Source organism: Ornithorhynchus anatinus, chromosome 12 (assembly GCF_004115215.2).
Source record: "Ornithorhynchus anatinus isolate Pmale09 chromosome 12, mOrnAna1.pri.v4, whole genome shotgun sequence".
Taxonomy (NCBI): domain Eukaryota; kingdom Metazoa; phylum Chordata; class Mammalia; order Monotremata; family Ornithorhynchidae; genus Ornithorhynchus; species Ornithorhynchus anatinus.
Window position 1 is genome coordinate 23,616,687 of NC_041739.1, and position 26,734 is coordinate 23,643,420.

Below are 26,734 nucleotides of genomic sequence, written 5' to 3' on the forward strand. Positions count from 1 at the left end.
GGACATCGCTCTTTGGCAATCAGTGATGAGTCCTCTTACAAAACATTTTTTAGGCTGCGAGGGCAATTCATCAACATAACATAGTAGCCCCGTGAGTTGCTTAGGCAGGCCTCCTCTGGGGTAGTGGTCAATTGAGGGTTCTCAATTGAGTGGTCAATTGACAGTGGTCAATCGAAGGTTGCAGGTTCATATCTTTAATGACTGGCATTTTGGGAGATACTTTGCTAAATGAAATTGTTTGCCTTTAGTGATTTGTTCAAGAGAGAAATAACCACAGACTATTCAATGCTCTGTGTCACCAGTTTGATCTGCTCCAATTAACCATGGGAACTGATGTAGAATTAAGGAGAGTGTGGGTATAATTCAAAAAACATAAGTGATACTCGTTAAGCACTACAGGCTAGTCACACTACAATAATGTCACACAGTTACTGTACTATATGGGGCTCACGGTCTACAGGGGAGGGAGAACGGTCAGTTGGTCAATCATATTTACTAAGCACTTACTGTGTGGAGAGCACTGTACTAAGCACTTGAAAAAGTACAATATAACCATAAAGAACACATTCCTTGCCCAAAACGGGCTCTGACCCCCATTTTACAGATGAAGAAACTGAAGCACAAGAGTTAAGACTTCTCCAAGTTCCAGCAGGTGAGTGGTAGAGCCGGGATTAGAACCCAGGTCTCCAGACTCTCAGTCCTGCACTCCCTCCACTATGTTATGTTGCTTCTCTGCATGTATGCAGTAATGCAATTTTTTATGGTATTTTTAAGTGCTTACTATATGTCAAACACTGTTCTCAATACTGGCGAGAATACAAGTTAACAGTCCAGATACATGGGGCTCACAGGCGAAGTAGGTAGGAGAACAAGTACTGAATCCTCATTTTGAAGTTGAGGACACAGACACAGAGACGTAACAATAATAACAGTGGTATTTGTTAAGCTCTTACTAAGTGCCAAGCACTGTATTAAGCCGAAGTAGGAGAGACAACAGGTATCAAATCCCCATTTTGCAGATGACGGAACAGAAGCACAGAGAAGCTAAGTGAGTTGCCCCAGGTCACCCAGCAGACAAGTGGCGGGTTCAGGTTTAGAACCCAGGTGCCCTGACTCCCGGGCCCATGCTTATTCCACTAGGCCACAAGCTCTCTCCCTCCATAGGGAATTCCCCAGTGCTCCCTATCAGCATCAAGGGAACCAATAGCCACTACCAACAGAAATACGGAAAGGGCAGAAAACCTCTTCCCAACTTCTAGAACACTGGCATGATCATGGCAATTTAGCCGCCCAGATCCTTGAAGGTGTCAAAGAGCCCAGAGATTATCCCTTCCAAGCAGAAAACAACTTATTTTTATTGCTAGAATTATTTATTTGCCTTGTTTTTCTTTCTCTCTCCTCCCTCTCTGTCTCTCCCACTCTTGGGTCACCCCTATAGATGGTGAGTTCCTTGGGGATCTGGAGAATATGCCCGCTCTTTGCACGCCACAACTGTCTAATAAACTATGATTCAATCAATTTTATTTGAGCACTAACTGTGCCCAGAGCACTCAGACAGTCTAATCCTTGCCTAGAAAAGCATAACTGCTCATAAACTGATCACACAGGGAGCCCACCGCTGAAACAGCTCAACGGTCTGGCAAGAAACCAGCTTCGGTGACAGGCTTCAGTCCGCCATCCACATGTTTTTTGCTCCTTGGCCTCAATATACAGTCACATCTGTGCATGTGTTTGTGACTTTTGCTCAGATTGATGGGTTCAAACGTGAATACTTTGGAAATGTGGATTGGCTTCCCATAGCGATAACAGCATTTCTTAAGCGCTTACTCTGTGCAGAGCCCTGTACTAGAATGGGGAGAGAATACACAGGTGGAAATTAGACGCCTCACATTTTGTGATGTTTTTCAGGTCTGCTCAGAAACAACACTGAACCATTTGCTAGGATCTGGGTCGTTAGCTGAGAATCACTCTCCAGTTTGAAAGTGAACGTGGTGAGGGGGCAGAGCACAGCTACAGAGCCAATCTCTGGGATGCAGATTTAAGAATGTCTTATGTTGTCAAGTCATTTCCAATCCCTAGCGACACCACAGACACATCTCTCCCAGAACGCCCCGCTCTCCATCTGCAATCGTTCTGGTAGTCTATCCATAGAGTTTTCTTGGTAAAAATATGGATACGGTTTACCATTGCCTCCTTCTGCGCAGTAAAACTTGAGTCTCCACCCTCGACTCCCTCCCATGCTGCTGCTGCCCAGTATGGGTGAGTTCTGACTTGTAGCAGATTTCCTCCCACTCACTAGCCACTGGCCAAGCTGGGAATGGAATAGGTAGGCCTCTGCTTGACTCTCCCTCCTAGACTCGAGACTGGTACAGTACTGGAAACTCTCCAGGTGCAACCCTAAGAGGGGTAGATTTAAGCTACGGGTTAATAATATATCACCCTCTCCACTAGTCGCTGCAGCGACCAGCCTCGGCCGAAGATTTAAAGTCTGTAAACTCGTCCTCTAGACTATAAGCTCGTTGTCAGCAGGGAATGTGTCTGTTATATTGTACTCTCTCAGGCGATCAGTACAATTATTATTATTAATCACATTTATTAAGCGTTTACTGTGTGCTAAGCCCTGTATCTTGCTCTGAACACAATAAGCACTCAATAAATAGGGCTGATTGACTGAAATAATGGCAAAAGCTGGGTATATGCCAAAGTGGTGGACATGCCAAGTCATGAGTCATTGCCATCCAATTGCAAAAGAGTCCCCAAGCTGGGTATTCTAGAGAAGGACCCTGCATAGGCACAGAAAATAATAATAATAATAATAATTGTGGTATTTTTAAGCATTTACTATGTGCCAGTCACTGTTCTAAGCGCTGGGGTAGATACAAGCTAATCAGGTTGGACCCAGTCCCTGTCCCACGTAGAGCTCTCAGTCTTAATCTCCATTTTACAGATGAGGGAACTGAGGCCCAGAGAAATTAAGGCCCAAGGTCACATGGCAGACAAGTGGCAGAGCCAGGATTAGAAGCCAGGTCCTTTTGACTCCCAGGCCCATGCTCTATCCACTAGGCCAAACTAACTCTCATTCCCCCTTCAAAGCCCTACTGAGAGCTCACCTCCTCAAGAGGCCTTCCCAGACTGAGCTCCCCACTTCTCCCTCTGCTCCCCCTCCACTCTTTCCTCCTCCACCTTCCCCTTTCACCTCCCTTCGGCTGAGCCCCCTTCCCCTCTGCTCCCCCTCCCCTTCCCACCAGCACTGTCCTCATTTGTATATATTATTTATTACCCTATTTATTCTGTTAATGAGCTATACATCCCCTTGATTCTATTTATCGTGATAATGTTTTGTTTTTGTTTTGTTCTGTTTTGCTTTGCTGTCTGTCTCCCCAGATGTGACTGGGAGCCCATCATTGGGCAGGGATTGTCTCTATCTGTTGTCGAATTGTACATTCCAAGCATTTAGTACAGTGCTCTGCACATAGTAAGCACTCAATAAATACTATTGAATGAATGAATGAATGAATAGGCCATGCTGCCCATGGAGCCTAGGTTCTTTGGGTTGTGTCAATCCCATCAGTCCCCCTACTTCAGATGGAAAGCCAGAAACACCCGAGTGGACATGCCTGGAGCTGAAACGGAATTGGCCAGAGGCTCACCTTTGTTAAGTTGCCCCAAGGAAGTCCACTGGACTTCCTTTTCAGCACTGAGTACTTCCACGTTGGCATCATTACTGTTAAAGTTTACTGGTTGCTACAGAGAAAAGGGCAGCTAATAACAGCCAAGGCCAGCTACAAGCCAGGCCAACAGGAACCAAAGCAAGCCAGGTTCTGGATTTTCAGCCTGTGTCATTAAATGAAGCAATCACTAATATCAGAGGACCCGCTGTGAAAAGAGCAGTACTCAGCACTGGGGAAAGTACAACAGAAAGAAAGGACATTTTTCCTGCTCTCGAAGAGCATTCATTCTAAGAGGGACGATGACAAGATGAAAGGAATGTGTAGCAAAATCAGTAAAGTGAATGAGCCCAACACATTCAAAGCTGGGCTGTTTCAACGGAGAGACTTCAGCTTTGCGAATCACCCGTACGAAGCTGTTCAGCTGTTCTGTATAGTCCTTGTAGAGCTGGATGAAAGGGGTGTGGGCCCAGAAAGATGTTCTTGTGTGCATGTTTTGTAAGATTGGAGGAGAGTAAAAGGGAGTAGGAATGGGCTGGAGAGGCCCTAGTGGTCCCTTAGGACCAGCCTGAAAGTCTCACCAGGAATTCACACTTGGAAACTTGAAAACACAACTTCTCTGAGCCTCAGTTTCCTCATCTGGAGTGAATACCTTTCCTCCTCCAATTTAGACTGTGAGCAAGGACTGTGTCTGACTTCAATATCTTGTCCTACTCCAATGTTTGGCCCCTAGTTTGTGCTTAATATCACTATTGTGATTATTATTAGGAGGAAAAGGGGAGGGGTTGAGGAGCATAAACTCCTTTATCCTGGCCATGTCAACAATAGTGGTATTTGTTAAGCACTTACTATGTGCTTAAGAAGCAGCAAGGTCTAGCGGATACAGCACGGGCCTGAGGATTCAAAAGGTCACGGGTTCTAATCCTGGTTCCGCCACTTGACCACTGTGTGACCCTGGGAAGGTCACTTAACATCTCTGTGCCTCAGTTCCCTCAGCTGTAAAATGGGGATTAAGACTGTGAGTCCTATGTGGGACAGGGGCTGTGTCCAACCTGATTACCTTGCATCTACCCCAGTGCTTAGAACAGTGCCTGGCCCATAGTAAGCGCACAATAAATATACCATCGTTATTATTACGTGACAGGCACCAACTAAGCACTGAGGCTGATACACAACAATTGGGTTGGACACAGTCCCTGTCCCACATAGGGCTCACGGTCTTATTCCCCATTTTACAGATGAAGTAACTGAAGCACAGAGGAGTTAAGTGATTTGTCCGGGGTCACAGAGCAGACACATGGCAGAGCTGGGATTAGATCCCAGGTCCTCTGACTCCCAGGCCGATGTTCCTTCCACTAGACCTCGCTGCTTCGGTCTCCTGCGTGGCTTACATGGCTATGGTTCGGAGTCATTTAGGAATAGTGGAAATAAAGGAATTTCCCCCAAGCTGCTCAGCCAGGTATTCCTGGGATTCGTTCATTCATTCAATATTTACTGAGTGCTTACTTTGTGCAAAGCACTGTACTAAGCACTTGGGAGAATACAAGAGACCAGTAAACAGACACATTTCCTGCCATAATAAGCTCACAGTCTAGAGGGGAGGAACAGATATTAATATAGATGAACAAGGAGGGAAGGAAGGAAGGAAAAACTAAATTACAGAGAAGTGATTTGCCCACAAGCTCACACAGTGAGATGTGGCAGAGCCGGGATTCGAGCCCATGTCATTCTGATTCCCAGGCCCGTGCTCTATCCATTAGGACGTGCTGCTTCTCTTTCCCATCACTGTAGACAATACCACTTTTCTTCCTGTCTCACAAGCCTGAATCCTTGGTGTTGTCCTTGACTCAATCACAATTAATCAATCGTGTTTATTGAGCGCATCCTGTATACAAAGCACTGTACTAAGCACTTGAGGGACTACAGTACAATAATATAAAAGACATTCCTTGCCCACAATGAGCTTTCAGTCTAGAGGGGGATACAGACACCAATATAAATAAATCAATTACAGCTATAGGCAAAAGTGCTGAGGGGCGGGGCGGGGGAAGGTCAGGGCATCTTAGCCTAGCCGAAACACCGACTTTTGCCAGGCTGAATTTGTGAGATGCAAGGCCCTGGGTGATAGCTCCATGGGTAAATTTGACCCCAGGACCTCACCATTCTTTACTGGTCCCAGAAAGGTAAGAAAAAATTAGATGAATTTAAAAGTTGCCTTCTCCAGGCTAACAAATAAAAACACAGTTATCACTTGAAAATATCCTAGAATCACTATGGACAGCTCCAAACAGTAATAATGATAATAATAATGGTATTTGTTAAGCGCTTATATGGGCCAGGCACTGTATTAAGCACTGTGGTAGATAAATGCAAATCGAGTTGGACACAGTCCCTGTCCCATGTGGAACTAGCAGTCTCAATCCCCATTTTACAGATGGGGTAACTGAAGCATAGAGAAGTAAAGTGACTTGCCCGAGGTCACACAGCAGATAAGTGGCAGAGCCAGAATTAGAATCCATGACCTTCTGACTCTCATGCCTGTGCTCTATCCACTACTCCATGCTGCTTCAAGGATTCAAGCATTTGCTCCTGAATACGACAACGTGACAAGCAAAGAGACCTCCAAATAATCACCGCAAAATCACAGTCCAAGACCAAGAAAAGAAACAAAACCACACATTGCAAGGAGAAGCTTTAGCTTCCCACAGGCACACCCACTTTAAACCCAAAGTAAATATTACGATGATGTATACTGTGGTGGATCATCTGGCCTTCTAGGGTAGGTACACTGTTCTCCCGGCTCAGACTAGAGCATCACAGCTAGAACCCCAAATCTGCCTAAATAGTAATAAAGTAAAAAGCTTAAAAGTGTTTACATTTGTTTTTCAGGGAAATTTTCCAGGGCAACAGTCTCAAAAATTCTCTCATTCATTCATTCATTCATTCAATAGTATTTATTGAGCGCTTACTATGTGCAGAGCACTGTACTAAGCGCTTGGGATGAACAAGTCGGCAACAGATAGAGACAGTCCCTGCCGTTTGACGGGCTTACAGTCTAATCGGGGGAGACGGACAGACAAGAACAATGGCACTAAACAGCGTCAAGGGGAAGAACATCTCATAAAAACAATGGCAACTAAATAGAATCAAGGCGATGTACAATTCATTAACAAAATAAATAGGGTAACGAAAATATATACAGTTGAGCGGACGGGTACAGTGCTATGGGGATGGGAAGGGAGAGGTGGAGGAGCAGAGGGAAAAGGGGAAAATGAGGCTTTAGCTGCGGAGAGGTAAAGGGGGGATGGCAGAGGGAGTAGAGGGGGAAGAGGAGCTCAGTCTGGGAAGGCCTCTTGGAGGAGGTGAAAACACACTTTTGGACTGGGAGAAAAAGTATCTGTCACGTTCGCCAAGTTAGAGCAGTAAAGTGGGAGTCTCCTATGCCTTCAGAGAAACCTCAACTTTCTATTATTGGTCTGGAATTTTTATTATATTTATTGTACTTTGAAAGGCCTTTTAAAAAGGTGGCCATTACTGGCTATATGAAACTTTTTCCAAAGGAGAACAGCCCAGCAGATCACAAATCAAATCCTAATCTTCCAATCAACCTCTCTACTATGTTAGAAAAGTTCTTGGCCCAAGGCAATTGAGAAGCAAGCAGTGTTGCCTAGTGGAAATAGCCCATGCCTGGGAGCCAGAAGACCTGGGTTCTAATGTTGGATCTGCCATTTTCCTGCTGTGTGACCTTGGGAAAGTCACTTAACTTCTCTATGCCTCAGTTTCATCAACTGCAAAATGTGGATGCAATACCTGCTCTCCTTCCTAATTAGACTGTGATCCCTATTTGGGACAGGAATTAAATCTTACTCAGAATCAATGGTATTATCGAGCACTTACTAAGCACTTGGAAGAATGCTACAGAATCAGCAGACACACTCCCTGCCCATAACGAGCTTACAGTTTAAAACAGTGCTAGACACATAGTAAGCACTTAGCAAATACCATTTCAAAAAAAAAAAAAAAATTCAGGGTAGGTGATCACATACGAAGCTAGCTAAAACGAAACCCTTCAAGCAGAGCTCTGCTAATGATCCAACAAGCTAACTACCCAGCAACTCTAAGCACCATCTCCTCTTCCTTCAGACCCTTTCTAAAATATTCTAGAAAGCTGCAACATGTTGAAACACTGAAAGGATCAATTCCCGCCCCGCCCCCCATGCTGTTTTCTATTTATAAGACAATTCATCTCCAAAAATCACTCAGAGAAGAAAAATTGCTATAGTAATTTATCCTGGTGCTGACAGGATCATTCAGTTCATAATATCAACATGGTATGGGTATATGACAGGGCTGTAAAAATCCCAAGGGGCTTCTAAAAAATGTGTCCCTGGGAATAGGAGCCTGGAGGTTTAAGCCATGAGTCCCATGTGGGGCATGGATTGTGTCTAAATCATTAGCTTGTATGCATCCCAGTGCTGATTACAGTGTCTGGCACATAGTAACCACCTAAATACCATAAAAAAAATAATAGTGCTAGTGATGTAAGGGTGTGGGGCAGCTGAGACCCACATACACAGCCATGGAAAAAACGTGCTACTGAGTGTTTGCTGGGTGCAGACACTGTATTAAATGTTTGGGAGAGTAAAATACAGTAAGTAGACAAGATCCTTGCCTTCAAGGAATTTACAGTAGATCAGGGGAGACCAACATGGTAATAAATTACAAGCAGGGAAAGACCGTGGTATTTATTGAGTGCCCATCGGGTGCAATGGACTGTACTAAGCAGTTGGTTTTCACAGAAGCACGAAATGCACTCCCTACCCACAGGGTTACACTCTAACAGGAAGGCAGTTTGTAATCAGAGTAAATATTTGGCTGTACAGTTCACTATATATTTGACTATACATATATACTCAAGAGCAGGGGAGGGGATAGAACCAGTACTTAAGACAGAGGTGGGAATTAATTGGAAAGGGCTTGTTGGACGAAGTGGATATTTAAGTCGCAGGCTGGTCCCTATGTCATTCTCATATTCTTTTCTGTCCTGAAAATATGTTTACTATCTACTGCTAGATACTGAAAGCACTTTCCATGAATCTTTTTCAGTAGTCATCAAGAAATGTAAAAACTCTGAAATTCCCCTTATGGTTCATCCAACTTGTGAGTTATATTCTAGTTGTCTTAGCTACCTCTATTTTCTGCTTCTTTTGGTGGATAGCAGTCTGTCATTCAAGTTTCTTCACAAAAATTATATTTTACTCTACAAGTTTCCTTCCCAATCAATTAGTGGTATTTAATTGAGCACTTACTACATTAAGAGCACTGTGCTAAGCATTTGGGAGAATATGATACAATACATTGGTAAACATAATCCCTGTCCTCAAGAAGCTTAAAACCTATCACTTAACACAAAGCGCATAAAACCCTCATTTGTCTATCATCTTGTAGGCAGGTGGACAAATATTGTTTTCCATATTTACGCACAGTCAGAACAAAGTATTTCTGAGAGTAGCCTGGCATTAAGCAGAACATGGTAAGCCTGGAATGATTTAAAATTATCAGTTCATTTCTCACCCTGCTGAATAAGCACCAAGAGTCTCTCTCGACCCCACAAGGCAACCAGAAATTATACATGTGACCCATGAATGGAAGAGAGACAAGATAAGAAATGTGACAAATCTCCTCAAATGTAAACCATAGTGTTGCTGGCGATAGTTAGCCAGGACCCCTGGATTGGAAGTATAGAGTCACAGACGAGAAAGAAAATTAAAATAGAGCAACAGATCTTGCACAGGCCAGAAAATTAAAATAGAGCAAGACTTCTCAGGGACCACCTGTCACAAAAGGCAACATGGTCAGACTTTGGACTACAAGCATTGGAATTTATTGGTGTCATACATACTTGCTGGTAAAGTTATAAATACATAATGACTCAAGAGTATATCATCTAATTCAGAAGGAAAGCTTTTCATCCAGGAGGAGATGAAGGGAAAAATTGAAAAGGTTGGTACTTAACTAGGACATAAAGAATAGGAAATAAACTTGATCTTTTCCCTCCTACACTTAGTGCAGAGCTCTGCACAAAATAAAGAGAAGCAGCATGGCTTAGTGGAAAAAGCACGGGCTTGGGAGTCAGAGGTCGTGGGTTCTAATCCCGGCTCCGCCACTTGTCAGCTGTGTGCCTTTGGGCAAGTCACTTGACTTCTCTGTGCCTCAGTTACCTCATCTGTAAAATGGCGATTAAGACTGTGAGCCCTACTTGGGACAACCTCAGTTGCCTCATCTCTAAAATGGGAATTAACTCCTGCTCCCTCCTACCAAGACTGTGAGCCCAATGCCGTATGGGCGCTGTGTCTAAACTGGTAACTTTTTATCTACCCCAGCGTTTAGTAAGTGCTTAACAAATACCATAATTATTATAATCATTATTCCTTTTCCTTTATCTGAATTTCTATTCACACCACCATGACCCTTGTATTTCGAACTCATAGATAACCTCAAAGTTAGGACATCTCTCTCAATTGCCCTCTCCATTCAATCTGATCCTAGGTGGGGTTTTCCCCTCAACACTTTATGGATCCACATCTGCCTGCATCCTAACAAGCATCACCTTCTTCTGACATTAAGTCAAGTTCTAATCGGGTAGATGCATTTTGTCACAGGAATGTTCCCCAATTCTCCAACAGTATTCTATTCTAAAAGGAGCGTGAAATGACACATTTTGGGGGAAACTGGGTATTACTACATGCGTCTCTCTGTCTGCTTTTCTTCCCCCAGCATGCAGACAAGGTGCCTGCTTCTTCTGTGAACCTTTCAAGAGCCTAGTCTTGACCTCTGCAAACAGTAGGTCCTCAAGGGCTCGATAGCCACATAACATCAAAATTGCCAGGTTATTTGCCTGAAAACTACAAATTGTGCAGTTCTTTTATCTTTAAATTGCACTGGTATATAATGAGAACACATGGTTACATTTTCTAAGCACGAGCTAAATCTCCCTAAACAGTTGCATAATTTTTAACTTAAAGAGTTTTATAATCCAGCCTGACCTCCCTACTTTTGGTTCTATAATTCCTATTAATGTGTTTGTCCTTACAAATCCACACTTGTCTGTTTTCTTGTCCATTGTGAATGGCAACTGTGCTCCTGACATTTTAAATTTAACATGGCCAATAGTACACACTGCTTCTTTGTGTTTCATATATATAATATATATTACAAAAAGAATGCAAATTATAACCACTGCAGTAATGAGTTTCCAAATGCGGTTGGTGATTCCTGCCATATTTTTTTCCATTTAATTTCTCTCCCAGTCTCACTATATTGTCATGTTTCATTTTTTGTCTTCTTCGACCAAATTCTGGTTTTCCCCAGCCACATAGCAATGGGTATTGTTGTTTGTGAACACAATGAATTTATTTCAACAGCATCCAGGGTCTGGATCCAGTTCCCTTCTAGTACCCATGTTGTTGCAAAGTGGTCCAGATTTGTGAAACAATGAATTTATTTACTTCTAGGATTCAATTATTTACTAGTGCACATAAGTCAAGCTCTGTGATCTAGTCTGTGCCCTTGCTCTGCTTTCTTCCAGCTCCTACAATACTTTCTGTGTCCTATTAGGATACTGAGATGTGCTATCCCAACCATTTCAACTTCCCAAACCAAAGAAGGGGAAAGTGAGTGGAACTTTTTATTAAGTGGCTATGTTTTTCATTCATCCATTCAATCACATTTATTGAGGGCTTTCTGTGTGCAGAGTACTGTACTAAGTGCTTTGGATAGTACAACAATTTTGCCTTCAACATAACCTATGCATTGGATTTTTATCTCTTAAGCACTTGATATTTCCTCCATCCCTAGCCCCTCAGGACTTATGTACATATCCTTAAACTCTGCCATTTCCCTTATTTGTAATTTGGCAATCAAGCAATTAATTGTACTACCTGAGTGCACAGAGTATACAATACAAAAGAGTTGTTTTGTTTTGTTTTATGGTACTTTTTAAACACATACTTAAGTGCCTACTAGGGATCAAACACTGCTCTAAGCACTGGGGCAGGTAATTAGGTCAGAAACAGTCCCTATCCCAGTATAAGTGAGAGGGAGAAGAGGTTAATTTCAAGGTTAAGGGCTCAAGAGAGGGGGAGGACAGTAGTATTGTCTATAGTGATGGAAAAGGCACAAGGAGGACAGGCTCTGGGTGGGAAGATTTGTTTAGTTTGAGAGGTGCTGAAGTCAGGAGGAAATACAAGACTGTAGAGGAGACGTCAGGGCTGGAGGTGAAGATTTAGGAATCAGCTTCATTGAGATGGGAGTTGAAGCCATGGGAGCAAATGAGTGAGTGGGTATAAATGAAGAATAGGAGACCCAGAACTGAATCTTGAGGAGTTCCCACAGTTAAGGAGTAGGAGGCGAGAAGGAACCCTTAAAAGTCACTGAGAAGAGTAATTGGAGGGGAACCAGGAGAGGACAGTGTCAGTCAAGAAAAGGTTAGCTAATGTTTCCAAGAGAAGGAGAGGTGGTCCACAACGTTGAAGGCAGCTGAAAGAGGGGGGAGAGATTAGGATGGAGTAGAGGCAAGACGAAAATCACTGGTGACCTTTCAGAGGGCATTTCCTGAGGAGTGAAGTGAACACAAAGCAGATTAGAGGGGGTCAAGAAGATAATTGGAGGACAGAAATTTGAGACAGTGGGTGTAGACACCTTGCTCAAGCAGCTTGGAGAGTCTAGTAGGAGAGAGATAGGATGATAATTGGAAGGTGATGTGGAATCAAGGGAGGGATTTTTTAGGATAGGGGATACATGAGAAACTTATTTTAATGTATGTCTCTCCATCTAGATTGCAAATTCTTATGGGCAGGGATCATGTCTACCAACTCTTTTTATTGTCCTCTCCCATGTGCTTGCTACATGGATCTGTGAACAGTGTTCAAACATATACTATTAAGGAAAAGATTGATAGATATGGTATTTAAGCCTCTACAAGCCAAAGTCCTGTGTCAAGCGCTATTCCAAAGGTTCTCACAATCTAGGTGGGGAAAGTCAGTCAAAAAAGGGATAATCTCCTGACCAAAGGGCACAATTTTAATTTACCCTTTTACAGCTAAAAACCCAGGAAGGGAAAGAAGGAAAAATTAGACATGAAGGTTGGTGGGAATCAGGATTGGTGGGAAACCAAATAGTCAAACGCTGGCAGCAAAATGGAGGTCTTGCCCCAACTTAGAAAATTGCCACGAGACAGAGAAATTCAGCAAAAGAACTAAAATCAAGCTCAATCCACTTTCCTTTGCAAATTCTTTGGCCTAGCACCAAAGGATAAGCAACACCATGTAGAGAAACCTGACCCAGTGAAACAGTTGATTTCCTACAAATGTCAGTGCCTACCATCACTGGAATACACATTTCAAGGCTTTCCACCAACTCCCCCCAGAGCATCTTGCTTTTCACAGAACAACAAGAGTAATCTTTAAGGCCCTCATATGTAGCTCTCTAAAAGTTTGAAGATAGGCAGGGAATTTACAGGTAAGTGTGAAATCCCACCTAAACCAATCAAAAAAAAAAAAATCTCACTACTCCAATTCTCTCAACTGCTGCATTTCCATCTAGGACCCACAACTGACCCCCTCCACCGAAGCTTTCCCGGAGTGAATATAAAGAAGCCCAGGAACTACACCATTTCCCTTTGTATATTTAAATGGCTGTGTACAGCTATAGCATACCTGTATGGCATACCTAGAGCTAAATATAAATCAATGAAAATGCAAACTTTGTTTCTACACTTTCTTTCTGACTGCATTTTTAGTCTCTCCTTTAGATCAGAAGGTCTTTAATATGTAGAGATGCATTTGCTTCACATTCCACTTCACACCGTGCTATAAACTTTGTGGAAGCGCCATAAAGATGTGTTGATGATGGGGAGGGACAACAAGCTATAGAAACAACCGGGCTATGGTCCAACCAGGCAGAAAGAACTGGTGCTCCCATCCCCACCCTACCCCACTCCACCCACCCTCAAGACATGGAATGAAGATGTCATTTAGCAGTCACATATGAAACCAATCCTTTTCTGAGCATCACCGTCAACAATTTCCAGGACCTAAAGAGGCTAACTAGAAAGTGTGGCATTTTGAGAAACTGATGTTTTGTGCATAAATGAATACCTCATCTCCGTTTGAGGCTGAACAACAGAATGTCTGGTAAAAGATGCGATCCATCAATTTCACATATTCAATCCATCGTCGGCCCCACCTTTACAACACTAAAACTCGCTCTTTCCTCTTCATCCAAATACAATGACTTTAATACACCACGGTAATACAATCACTCATCCTATCCCGCCTGGATTACTACATCAGCCTCCCGGCCAAATGTCTCTCCCTATTCCAGTCCATACTTCAGTCTGCTGCCTGGCTCATTTTTCTAGAAAAATGTCAGAACACGTTACCCCACTTCTCAAAGAACTCCAGTGGTTGCCCATCCACCTCCACATCAAACAAAAACTCCTCACCTTTGGTTTTAAAGCACTCCATCACCTTGTCCCATCTTACCTAACTTCCCTGCTCTCCTTCTCCAACTCAGCCCACTCCTTTCGTTCCTCTAGTGCTAATCTTCTCACTATGGCTAGCTCTCCCATCTTGCCACCGAACCCTTGCCCATGTCCTGCCTCTGGCCTGGAACACCCTCCCTCCTTAAATCCTGACAATTCCTCTCCCCCTCATTCAAAGACTTATAGAAGGCACATCTCCTCCCAGAGGCCTTTCCAGACTAGGTGCCCCCCTTTTCCTCTTCTCCCACTCCCTGCTGCATCACCCTGACTTGCTTCCTTTGTTTTTCCTCCCTCCCAGGCCCACAGCACATATGTACATAACTGTAATTTATCTTTTTGTAGTGATGTCTGTGTCCCCCCTCTAGACTGTAAACTAGTTGTGAGCAGGGAATGGGTGTATTGTACTGTACTTTCTGAGGCACTTAGTACAGTGCTCTGCACACAATAAGTGCTCAATAAATGTGACAGTGAAAGAATAAAAGATAGCTACTCTCAAAACCTCACACTATGAGCCCCATGTGAGACAGGGATTGTGTATAATTTGTTAATATTGTACCTACACTCCAAAGCTTGGCACATTAAGCACATAAATGCCATTATTATTACTATTATTTGGCTTGGAAGCCAAAGACTCTCATTCTACACTCACAGCCAGAAGCCACCGGGAACGTTTGATAGTAGAGGGAGAACTACAGGTATGCCCAGAAATTTCAAAAGCTGGACAAATAAGAAAAGTTAAGATTAGGCTGCCAACAATTTTGACATTCTAAACATTTTTGTTTCCTAGTAAGAGGGCTAGTAATGCCCTCATTTCTAATTTATTTCACACAATTAACAATCTTGCAACATGTACTCCACTAGAGGGGAAAAGATAATGATAGTGAATAATTCATAATTACAGATGGGTTGGTCTCAGCAAAGCTGTTTCTGTTGCTCTATCAGAAACCATGTGTTTGTTTTGTCACAAAACATTTCAATTTATTCTTTTCATCTTTGTTTATCTTGGCCAGAATTCACAAGGAAGATTTCTAATAATGGATGCTGCCTACATCTGCCTCAACTTAATTGCTATGGTCTGCTGTTGTCTTTATTCCTGGCTTTTCAGATGTCTTGTCAGTGAGAGAAAGAAAACTATATCACTATCCAAATTTCAAATCCATTGAGAAATAAATCTATTTACTTTCAGATTGAAACATCACCAGTGTATTTCTTTATTCCAGCCCAACACCTCATCTGAGGTTTCTAAGGGGGCTTCAACACACCCTGAGTAACCATAGAGATGGAAACAGGTTTTCTCGATCCCCGTCTTTATTCTGACAAGAAACACTGCCAAAAAAAGAAGGGGTGAGTGCCTATGGGAAACTGGATGAGATTCAGAGAAGCTGGGTTCTGATCTCGGCTCTGACACTACCCGCTGAATGACCCTGGGCAAGTCACTTAACTTCTCTATTCTCCAGTTTCCTCATCTGTAAAATGGGGATTCAATACCTGTTCTTCCTCATACTTGGAATGTAAACCCCAATTGGGGCAGGAACTGTGTCCTACCCGAATCCCTTGTAGATTTAGTACATTAGTATTTAGTACAGCATTTAGTACAATGCATGGCACAGTGCACGGTTAACAAATACAACTATTATTAATACCCGCTCCACTCTTACAAAATAGTCATTTTCACTACTGTGCTGCAGTCAGTCAGGCGAATCACTGCCAGAAGCAAGAGTTACCTCACCCCAGCTGGCCCTCAAGCACACCCACGCAAGCCACCGATCTGGGTGTGGCCTGAGATTGGACATGTATGTCACATCCAGTCAGTCAACTGTATTTATTGAGCACTTACTTTGTGCTGAGCACTGAGCTTAGCATTTGGGAGAATAGACTATAACGATATAACAAACCAAATCCATGCCCACAATGAGCTTACATCCTAGATGAGGAGAGAGAAGATTAAAGTATAGAAAATTACAGACATGTACATACACTGTGGGGATGGGAGGAGGGATGAATAAAGGGAGCAAGTCTAGGAGACTCAGAAGGGAGTGGGAGAAGAGGAAAGGAGGGCTTAGGGATGGAGATGTGCTTTCACATCTCACAAAATGAGAGATTCAACCAAGACCTCAACCCTCTCGATTCTCACATCACAGCAAGTCAAATTTGTGTTAGACATAAGGGAGGACTAATGGCTTAGGCCCTGTTTTGGAAAGCACAGTCTCAATCTCTTCGCCAAGAAATAAGCACAATGAGTACTGCAACAAGAAGGAATGTAACAATGGGAAGAGAGAAAGGAAAGAGAACCACCCTAGCCGCAGAAGGAAAGGAATGGCATTCTTCCCAAACCTCCAATTAAGTTTGGGTTTGTTTTTCCACAGCCTGCTATCACCACAAAATGCTGTTCCTCCTCTTCTATATTATTTTATGCTAGTGCAGTCCGCCTATCAGAGGCACCGAGAAGCTACAGGGAAGAGGCATACTGTGAAATGACACAAATACACTGTGAGTTTGTCTGCCATCCTGGTGGTGTTAATCTCTGGGATTTGTATTGGTGGGGAGGTAAGAAATCAGTCAGCGAAAGAGCACTTACAGGGAGGAGGGTTGGCCAAAGCCATAAAAACGAGAACCGTCTAGGAATTTTGACTTTAGAAATAGAAACTTGTTTCCACCAAGGTGATAGAAATGTTGGAAGCAAGGGAAGCTGGCGAAGCAAGGGAAGCTGGCTTTAAGTGGAAGGCATTCAATGTTCTTTTCAACCTTGTAGTAGCTACATTTATTTTTATAGGTTGGGAATGGCTGCATTTCTGCATTTCTATTTGTACAGAGCTATGTACACAGGTAAGGAGAAGCATGGCCCAGTGGATACAGACCTGGGAATCAGAAGTATCTAGGTTCTAATCTTGGCTCCACCACTTGACTATGTGACTTTGGGCAAGTCTCTTCACTAATCTATGCTCCAATTACCACATCTGTAAAATGGGGATTAAGACTGAGCCCAATGTGGGACAATGACTGTGTACAACATGATTATCTTCTATCTACCCCAGAGCTTAGTAAGCACCTAACAAATACCCTTAAAAAAAATGTTATTTAACGATTAGACTGTAAGCCCGTCAAACGGCAGGGACTGTCTCTATCTGTTGCCGACTTGTTCATCCCAAGCGCTTAGTACAGTGCTCTGCACATAGTAAGCGCTCAATAAATACTATTGAATGAATGAATGAAAAAATTAAATTATGTAAGATCTGGCTGTAGCTACTAATAAAATATATTAAATAGGTAATATAGACTTCATAAAAGTTTTTTAAGTAGTCACTTTGGCCCCCTCACAGCAGCCATTTTTCATCCATCGAAACTTCAAGTTGTAAACTGACATTCTACATTTCTTACTTGGAACTGGCGTGCCTCTTGATACTAACTTGTCTGGAATGCCCATTATAGTTAGCAAAATGATTTAGGCTTATTTTGACCTTCTCTGAACGGGCCTAGGAATTTCTGGCCATCTCTAGAGGATGGGCAGAGTGATCGTGCTTAATGTAAGCTCTCTTAAAAGGAACAAATTGTAACTTGAGCATGTGTACACAGTAATTGTGGAAACCCATTCTTGGAAAATAGTGGATTGAGGCTAAAAAATGTTTAGCAACATTTAAAATCCACACAATCCCTCCAGAAACTGCTTCTATCTTCCACTCTGTCTCTTGGAGGCTTGGCCTATGTTAGTGGTCTTCAGAGCACATGGGCAATTATTCCTTCCAACACTACATTTGAAATTTCTTTTCCTGTGCACAGAAGGAATTTAAGATAAAGGATTTAACTTGCTTCAGCCTAAGAAAAGGCCATTTGCTTACTTGTCTAAAGCAAGGTACAATTTATGTTTCACAAGTAGGAAAGAACACCATTTGAATACAAATATAAACTTCACAAAGGGCCAGTGAATAAAAGTGTGAGTGAAACTAGATTGTTGTTATTTTCAAAGTTGCTTAACATAGTTCTGAATTCTCCTGATACAAAATTGTAGGGTCCCAGACTCTATATGAAGCAAGTTTTGAAGCAGTATTGATCTTGTCTATACGGCTTTTCCTCTAGTTGGCAGCCTAGAAATAAAGACGATAATGAACATAAAGATAAAAATATATCTTATTTTTAAACCAAAGTTTGAAACAAGTCTAAATCTACTGAAGAGTTCTATGGAATTCTAAGGTTAGTTTTCCGGTAACAAACCTAGGTCTTTCAAGATAGGAGAGTTTAAATGGTATTTGTGAAGCACTTTCGATGTGTCATGTTCCAAATGGAGTTCACAGTCTTAATGCCCGTTTTACAGATGAGGTAACTGAGGCACAGAGACTTTTAAATGACTTACCCAAGGTCAAACAGCAGACAAGGTACAGAGAAGGGATTAGAACCCAGGTTCTCCGACTCCCAGGCCTGTGATTTATCTACTAGGCCATGCTGCTTCCCTAATTAAAAAGAGTAGGGGACCAGTACAGTCCTTTACAGTTAGCGTTAGTTCCATTAATGCTATCTCCCAAGCACTTTGCAAATGTCCAGTAACTGTTGCTTTTTAATGGGATTTATTAAGCGCGTACTACATGCCAAGCACAAGATAATCAGGTCGGGCAGAGTCCATGTCCCACACGGGCTCAAAGTCTTAATGTTTGAAATGCCATGAAGTGGAACTGGCTTGAGAACTTAGTTCAACAGGGTCACCCAGGGTAGATCTTTGGTCAAAGTCATTTGGCATTACGATTCCATCTCTACACTGTGTTCCTCAGTTTCTCCGCCTCCCCCTGAACATAATAGACTTTCACAAGAAGTGTTGTGCAACTAACAAGTTAATAACAACAGAACAATAATCTTGAGCAAAGGATATATGAGAACAAAGCAAGTTATTTTAATTGTGACTCTAGATGTTCATGTAGGCATGCCAATTACTAGTATGCATAATCAGTTAACGGCTTCTTCAGTTTAGGAAATGTTCTCACTGATTGTAAAATGTGCTACTCAGAGATGAAGTGAGCCTACCCTGAGTTAATAATAACCCCTTTGCAAGACCCTTGCCTTTGTTTTTCTGGAAGTGTTTCCATATAATTTAATGAGATTTACATTGTTAGTGATGGGAGCAGAGCCAGTTGCAAAACTATGGATGACAGTGTGGCATCCCTCTCATCCCAATGAAGCAAGGGATTACAATCCTTAGCCTGCATGTAAAAATGGAGGCAAGAAGAAAGAGCAAAAAGGAAGACATAACGAGACTGGAACCATATAGCTTATTGTTCCTTCTCTTCAGTGCCTAATCCATCCTGAATCCCAACACTTCTGCCTGCTCTAACAAAATCTGCTGATTCCTGGCTTTGTTATAAATTCAATTTCCAGAACGTGGGATCAATGAATGCAAAAGCAGCATGGCCTAGTGGAATGAATATGGGCCTGGGAGTCTGTAAACTCATTGTGGGCAGGGAATGCGTCTGTATATTGTTATTTTGTATTCTCCCAAGTGCAGAGTACAGTGCTCTACACACAACAGGCGCTCAATAAATACGATTGAATAATCAGAGGGCCCAGGTTCCAATCTTGCCTGAGTGACCTTGGACAGGTCACTTAACTTCCCACTTAACTTTCCTCATTTAGAAAATACTGGTTCTCTCTTTCCTTTAAGACTGGGAGCCCCCATAGGTGAGACAGGAAAGGTTTCTGACCTGATTATCTTGAACCTACCATAGCACTTAATACAGTGCTTGGCATATAATAAGTACTTAAATATGACAATGATGATGAGGCCCTCATCATATTGGGAGTTTGGGGACCTTTTTCAAGTGTGTGCAGGCCAGTCATTTAAGCATAGGTTTAGGGACTGAAATCAAATTACATCTTTGGTTTCCAATAAGCTACTTCTTGGGTCTGAAACAAAAATAAATCTCACAATGAAATGTCCTGTCCTAAAGTCCTCCCAGATTCACAGTTGAAAGCCCTTCCTATAGTAATAACAGAGGTACTAATTAAGTACTTAGGTTCCAAGTCCTGTACTAAATGCCCAGGCAGCTTGTTGTAGGCAGGGAATGTGTCTGTTTATTGTTGTATTGTGTGCGCAGCAATGTACTAAGCACTTGGGAGAGTTAAGTATAACAGATTTGGTAGACATGCACCCTAATCTTCATTAAATTAGGGTCTTTGGCTCAGCTCCACAAACGTTCTATGACCCCATATAAACTACCAGGGCCCCCCCTAAGAGTACAGTTGATTTTATCCTCATCACAATCAAGAAGGGATTCCTGCAATAAGGCAACAATACTTCAGCAATCTCATTTCTCCATCAAGTATAAGGCTAAATAAAGCATTAGCATATCAGACAAAATACAGTGTTTAAGCAAGTCAGTAGCAGGCTCAGAGATAGGAGGAATGGGAAACTCTTTGATCTACTGTATTTCAGCAGAAATCTATAGCAAGGAAGAGGTCTTAATGCCCGGGCTTTCCCTTGACATACGGGACCAGATCAGTGGAAATGGTACCAGCTCACAAAGATGACACCATAATTCCCATTTTCAAGAAGCCTACTAGAGGTGGTTCCAAAAATTATTGGAGGATATGAGGTAAGTGCTGATAGAGCTAAACAAAAACAGTTCTTCTTGATGTTCAAGAGACTGACATTTTTATTCGTAAAGTGAAAATAAACGGGGACCTAGAACTCTTCCTTTAAATTAAAAGCCACTGCTTCTATTAAATTTAATCAGCCCCTATAAAAGTAGCATCTTGTAAAATTTATTATTTTCCCCTGTGGCTTTCACAGTAAAGATGCTGCTGCTAATCAAGTCTCTCTCCCACAATGTTATATAAAGTAGAATCTCCTTACTTGGTATAAATTGTTTCTTTATAATAAGACTCTTTGACCTGCTCTCTTTTCCTTTTTTCTAAAATAGCCACAGTTCCTGATCCATATATTATTACTACTTGATAATGGGAGCTCAATAATGCTTTGAAGGAGGAGCGGTGGAAGGTGGTCTGGCATATATGGAGGGGGAGGGAGTTCCACGCTAGTGGGCAGATACGGGAAAGGGGTGGGCAGCGAGATAGATGAGATCAAGGTACTCCCCGGTAGTATCTGCTTGAATCCAGGAGCCTCTACAATATTGATTCAACGGTCACTGGCTCCAGGAGGTCACAGCATAACTGTGAAGGGCACATAGAATAAACATCTCTGAACTCCCGGGAAAATGCTACCATAATGTACTCAGTCAAGAGCCATTCCTATGTCATTTTTTTTTTTATTGGTATTTGTTAAGCGCTTGCCACATGCTCTGTCGACCAGGCTGCACTGTTTCTCTGAATTTCCCTCTGACCTCGGCATTCTTCCTCCTCCAAGCAGCCAGTGACACTGGGGCTTATCTTTTCAGTGGGTGAGGGGAGCGGGAAAGGAAGGCAGGAAGAAGATAGCTGTATTTGTATGGGAATGGAGTTTCAAAAAAGTATGAGAATACATCTCTGGAGATTTCTAAAATCCCACTTGGAGATAAACAACTGCATACTCTGAGCGAGTATATTTTTTTCCGTATTCTATGCCAATTGTAAGTCCAGAGCCATGAGATCACTTCAATCAATCTATGGGAGTTTATTCAATCTTAACTATGTGCAGAGCACTGTACTAAGCACTTGGGAAAGTACAATACAACAGAGTTGGTGGGCACATTCCCTGTCCTCGGTGAGCTTATAGTCTACAAGGAGATCCAGACATTAAAATAAAATAGAATCCCAAGCCCTTGTGATGCTAACTGAAGAGTAAGCCACAAGAAATACTTTAGTCTTCTTTTGAAAAATTCATGATTGAGTCTTCTGTATTCGGAAGAACTGCTGTTGCTTGAATGGTGTAAAATTGTTTTGAAACTTAAAATCTAAGGAAGCCCATACTCTTAGGTATTTTATGACGGCAACTGTCCTTTTTCTACTTTCTTCCAAACCATGGAGTCTTGCTCATTCGTTAAAACAGCTCCGAAATAATAGTCCAAACAGTGGCAAACAACTTGATCGTGTGCCTAAGATGTGGTGTCCTAATTTAGGACCTTCCTCTGCAGGGTCATGAATGTGAGACAAGGGGAAGGGCTTGAAGCGCAGGTACTCCTGGAACTGGCATCTAGGACCAAGCTTGTGCCAGGGAAGCCACCCATTTCCAAGCATATCTGTAATTTATTTATATTAACGTCTGTCTCCTCCCTAGACTGTAAGCTCATTGTGGTCAAAGAATGTGTCTGTTATACTGTTATATTGTGTACACCCAAGTCCTTAGTATGTGCTCTGCACAGGAAGCACACAGTTGACTGTGACTGACTGACAAGCATAAAGGCAAGGCATCTGTAATCCAATGAGAGAGGCTTTATTGATCAGTCTTCCCCAGGCCAAACCTCACTGGCATAACTGAAGTAACCCAGGAGGTTAAAATCATCCTACTCCCTGGGAGTTGCGGCTAAATTACCTCATTTGACCAGGCCAAATCAGATCACTGGTCTATCCAGTAGCAGGTCCACAGGACACAAACACAAAATGAGATAGCAGCTCTTCCAGAACTGCTCACAGTTTTTGACTGTTTGTTTTCCATGGTATTCATGCTAGGCAATACATGCCACCTACTGTACTAAGTAAGCGCTGGAGTAGATAAGCTATCATTCATTCATTCAATAGTATTTGAGTGCTTACTATGTGCAGAGCACCTTACTAAGCGCTTGGAATGGACAAATCGACAACAGATAGAGACAATCCCTGCCCAATAACGGGCTCGCAGTCTAAGCGGGGGAGCTAGACAGCAAAGCATAACAGAACAAAAAACAACATCGATCAAGATAAATAGAATCATGGAGATATACAACTCATTAACAAAATAAATAGGGTAATAAATAATATATTTATATATATGCACAGGGCTAAGGGGAGGGAAAGGGGGAAGAGCAGAGGGCAGGGGGGACGGTGAGGGGAGGAGGAGCAGAGGGAAAGGGGGGCTCAGTCTGAGAAGGCCTCTTGGAGGAGGTGAGCTCTCAGTAGGTATAAAAATAATAATGGTATTTTGTTAAGTGCTTACTATGTACCAAGCACTGTTCTAAGCACTGCGGTAGTTATAAGGTAATCAGGTTGACCCACATGGGGCTCACAGTCTTAATCCCCATTTCACAGATGAGGTTACTGAGGCACAGAGAAATTAAGTGACTTGTCCAAAGTCACACAGCTAAGTGGAGGAGCCGGGATTAGAACCCACATCCTCTTACTCCCAAGCCCTTGTTCTTTCCACTAAGCCACGCTGCTTCTGCTTCTATCAGGTTGGACAAGGTCCCTATCTCATGTGGGGCTCACAGTCTTAATCCTCTTTTTACAGATAAGGTTACTGAAACTTCTCTGTGCCTCAGTTATTTGTCTACGATCACAAGTGGCGGAGCCAGGATTAGAACCCAGGTCCTCTAACTCCCAGGCCCAGACTCTTTTCAATAGGCAATGCTGCTTTCCAAGTTAAGGATGAACCTCCTAATATCCCTAATTTTTTCTACTACTAAGCTACTATCCAGGATCTATTATCCAGGAATTTATCTAAGTCGTCCTGACAAGTTGCTTCCCAATTCCAGGCATATAAATACTTTAATTAACTTTAATTTGAAATGACTCCACAACGCCCAGTTTTGCTATAACGACGTTTTCAATATATGATTTGGATAGAACGCAATGGAAGAATTAGAGAACGTTCTTCCCGCAACACTACTCTTGCCTGATAGAATGCAATCCACAAGTTGGAACAAGTAGAATCAGAATAGTACGACAGTACGAAACATCAGTGCTCGAGTACTTGACGTTGGTCAAACCAGAATGACATTTTCCAGCCTCTGCCTCAACCTTACTATACTGTTATATTGTACTCTACCAAGCGCTCAAGTACAGTCCTTTGCAGACAGTAAGCGCTCAATAAATACGACTGAATGAATTATCTACTTTTCTGTAATGACCACATTTAACACAGTGGTGGGAAACAGACAATAATGTGCACAGCGATAACATAATGTGTATCACAAAATGTCTACAGAAATACAGAAATAGCTTGGCCTGGTGGAAAGTTCACGGTCTGGGATTATGACTGTGGGCCTCAGTTTCTTCAACTGTAAAATGGGGGTTCAATAACTGTTCTCCCCCCTACTTAGGCTATGAGGCCCAAGTGGGACGGAGACTGTGTCCAACGTGATTAACTTATATCTACCCCAGGACAGTGCTTGATACATATAGTGAGTCCTTAATACAGTAAGAATAACAATAATGTTGATATCTTCAAACCACCTCTCTCAACCTCTCAAACAGAAAGAGTGTGACCCAGTGGAGAGAAATTGAGCCTGAGAGTCAGAAGGACCTGGGTTCTACACCCGGCTCTGCCAATTGCCTGCTGTGTGACCTGGGGCAAGCCACTTAACTTCTCAGTGCTTTATCACTTCATCTGTAAAATGGGGATACCTGTTCTCCCTTCTACTTAGACGTGAGTCCCATGTGGGACAGGGACTGTGTCTGACCTAATTTATTTGTACCTACCCAGGCATTTAGAACAGTGCTCCACACTTAGCGCTTAACAAATACCATTTTACAAAAATCTACTTATTCCCACTGAATCAATGGTTACTAGAAAATGATTTTCCCATAACATGAGACTCATCAAGAGCATAACCGCATGCATTTTAGGGCATCCTATGCTTACAACTTGACTAGCTGATTAAAGAAAATTGACATCTGGATATTAACAGTAATAATTTCCTTTCTGAATACTATAGAGCATGAGCAAACTCTTTGACTATTTGGGTGCATGAGTAATAACAGAGGGTAGGCTGGATCCTATTTCTATGTGGGAGGGGTGAAAGGAGTTTAGAATAATGACAGCATTTGTTAAGCACTTACTATGTGCCAAGCACTGTTTATGAATAATAGCACCACAAGTTCTCCAGTTAGCAATTAGCAGGTGTGCACTTTGAGTGTAGAATACTTTTTTTGAGCCTCAGAAATGAGGCTTCCAATTTAGTATTAGATAAGGTCTCAAACTGTCTCTGCTTCCTCTAGATTGATAAACATGGTCATGTTTTCAAACAACTTTCATTATCTTTTCTACAGCTTGAGATCTGACTAAATTAACCACTGTACACAAACTCTGCCACTGCCCTTCAAGATTATTAAATCACCCTTAGGCTTCTTTTTCAGCAAAAGACAACGCCCATTTGTTTCAAGAGACACTGCCAAATTTTCAAATGTGCAGATTTAACTTTCAAAAGGAAGCACTTTAGGCAATTTTGAAAGACAAAGAGGAGGCAGACAATTCAGACAGGAATAAAGATGCAGCAAAGATGAATTCAAGCCAGTGCATCATTCAGACTTGAATATTATGGAATGGTTGGAAAATACATGTATTTCACCACTCACCTAAAGCCTGGAGAGAATTCAAGAGCAGCTCCAGACAACGGCGGTTTTTCCTGAGAACCCTTAAGCAGAAAACCTCTCCCTTTAGGGTCCCTAGGTCTACACAAGATTTGCCCCCAGCACCTCTGACATACTCATGATGTGGATATTGACACCAGACAACATGCACACAAGTTAAAGCTAAGCCTTCTAATAATTTTCAAACTGCATTTAACTTCCCGCAACCCTATCCACTGCTTTTATGCAAGAAATTTTTTTCAAATGACTTCCTAGCTGTCATTTTGAAGTGTGTGGATAATGAACAATGTAGCACGAATCGTTTTTAAATGTAAAAGTATTGCCACCTCCCTAACTTGGGAGTTGTCACAGATCTGATTATAGTGCTGGGCAAATATTTCATAACAATATTCACCCTTCCGCATTTTTCCAAAATTCTGGCACTGAAACGTTTGTTGGTCATTACATCTGCCCTCGTTACCTGTAGCTAATAATAATAAAAATAATAATTGCGGTACTTAAATGCATACCATGTGCCAACCACTGTACTAAGTGCTGGGGTGGATATGAAATAATCAGGTGGTACACAACCCCTGTCTCACAGGAGGCTCATGGCCTAAGGGGAAGGGAGAATAGATATGTAATCTGCATTTTACAGATAAGGAAACAGAGGCACACTGAAATTAAGTGGCTCACCCATGGTCACAAGAAGGCAAGTGACAGAGCTGGGATTAGAAACCAGGTTCCCTAATCCATCAATCAATCATCAATCCCATTTTCTTTCCACTGGGCCACTCTGCTTCCTGAGGGAAGGAACTGGGTCAAACAGATGCAAGAGCTAATGGATGGAATTATCCTGGGTGTCAATCCGAACTCCCTGACTCCCTCCATCAATCACACCCTTAGATGCAATAGGTATGATTGACTGTAGTAATCAGGGAAAAGGATAAAATTTAAATGGACTGAATAAATAGTACTCACCTCATTTTAGTTTATAGGACACTCTCAACTTATTCCAGGACTCCTAACATTTCCCCCATTCACTCTGAGGGGGAAGGGCTTTAAAGTAGCAAAATTTTGGATGAGGTGGGCAGGTGAAGTGTTGAGGAAAAATGGAAAGGGA

At 42.2% G+C, this 26,734-nt stretch overlaps 1 protein-coding gene and 1 non-coding gene across 2 annotated transcripts in view; both read right to left on the bottom strand.

Moving 5' to 3' along the window:
• The window catches only part of ARHGAP10 (Rho GTPase activating protein 10), a 233,620-nt gene that overhangs the window by 155,154 nt on the left and 51,732 nt on the right, over nt 1-26,734 (bottom strand). The gene's annotated exons all lie outside the window — the stretch shown is intronic.
• LOC114815768 lies at nt 2,270-2,407 on the bottom strand. The gene has a single exon (XR_003763571.1). It is a non-coding gene; the product is annotated as a small nucleolar RNA SNORA7 (small nucleolar RNA).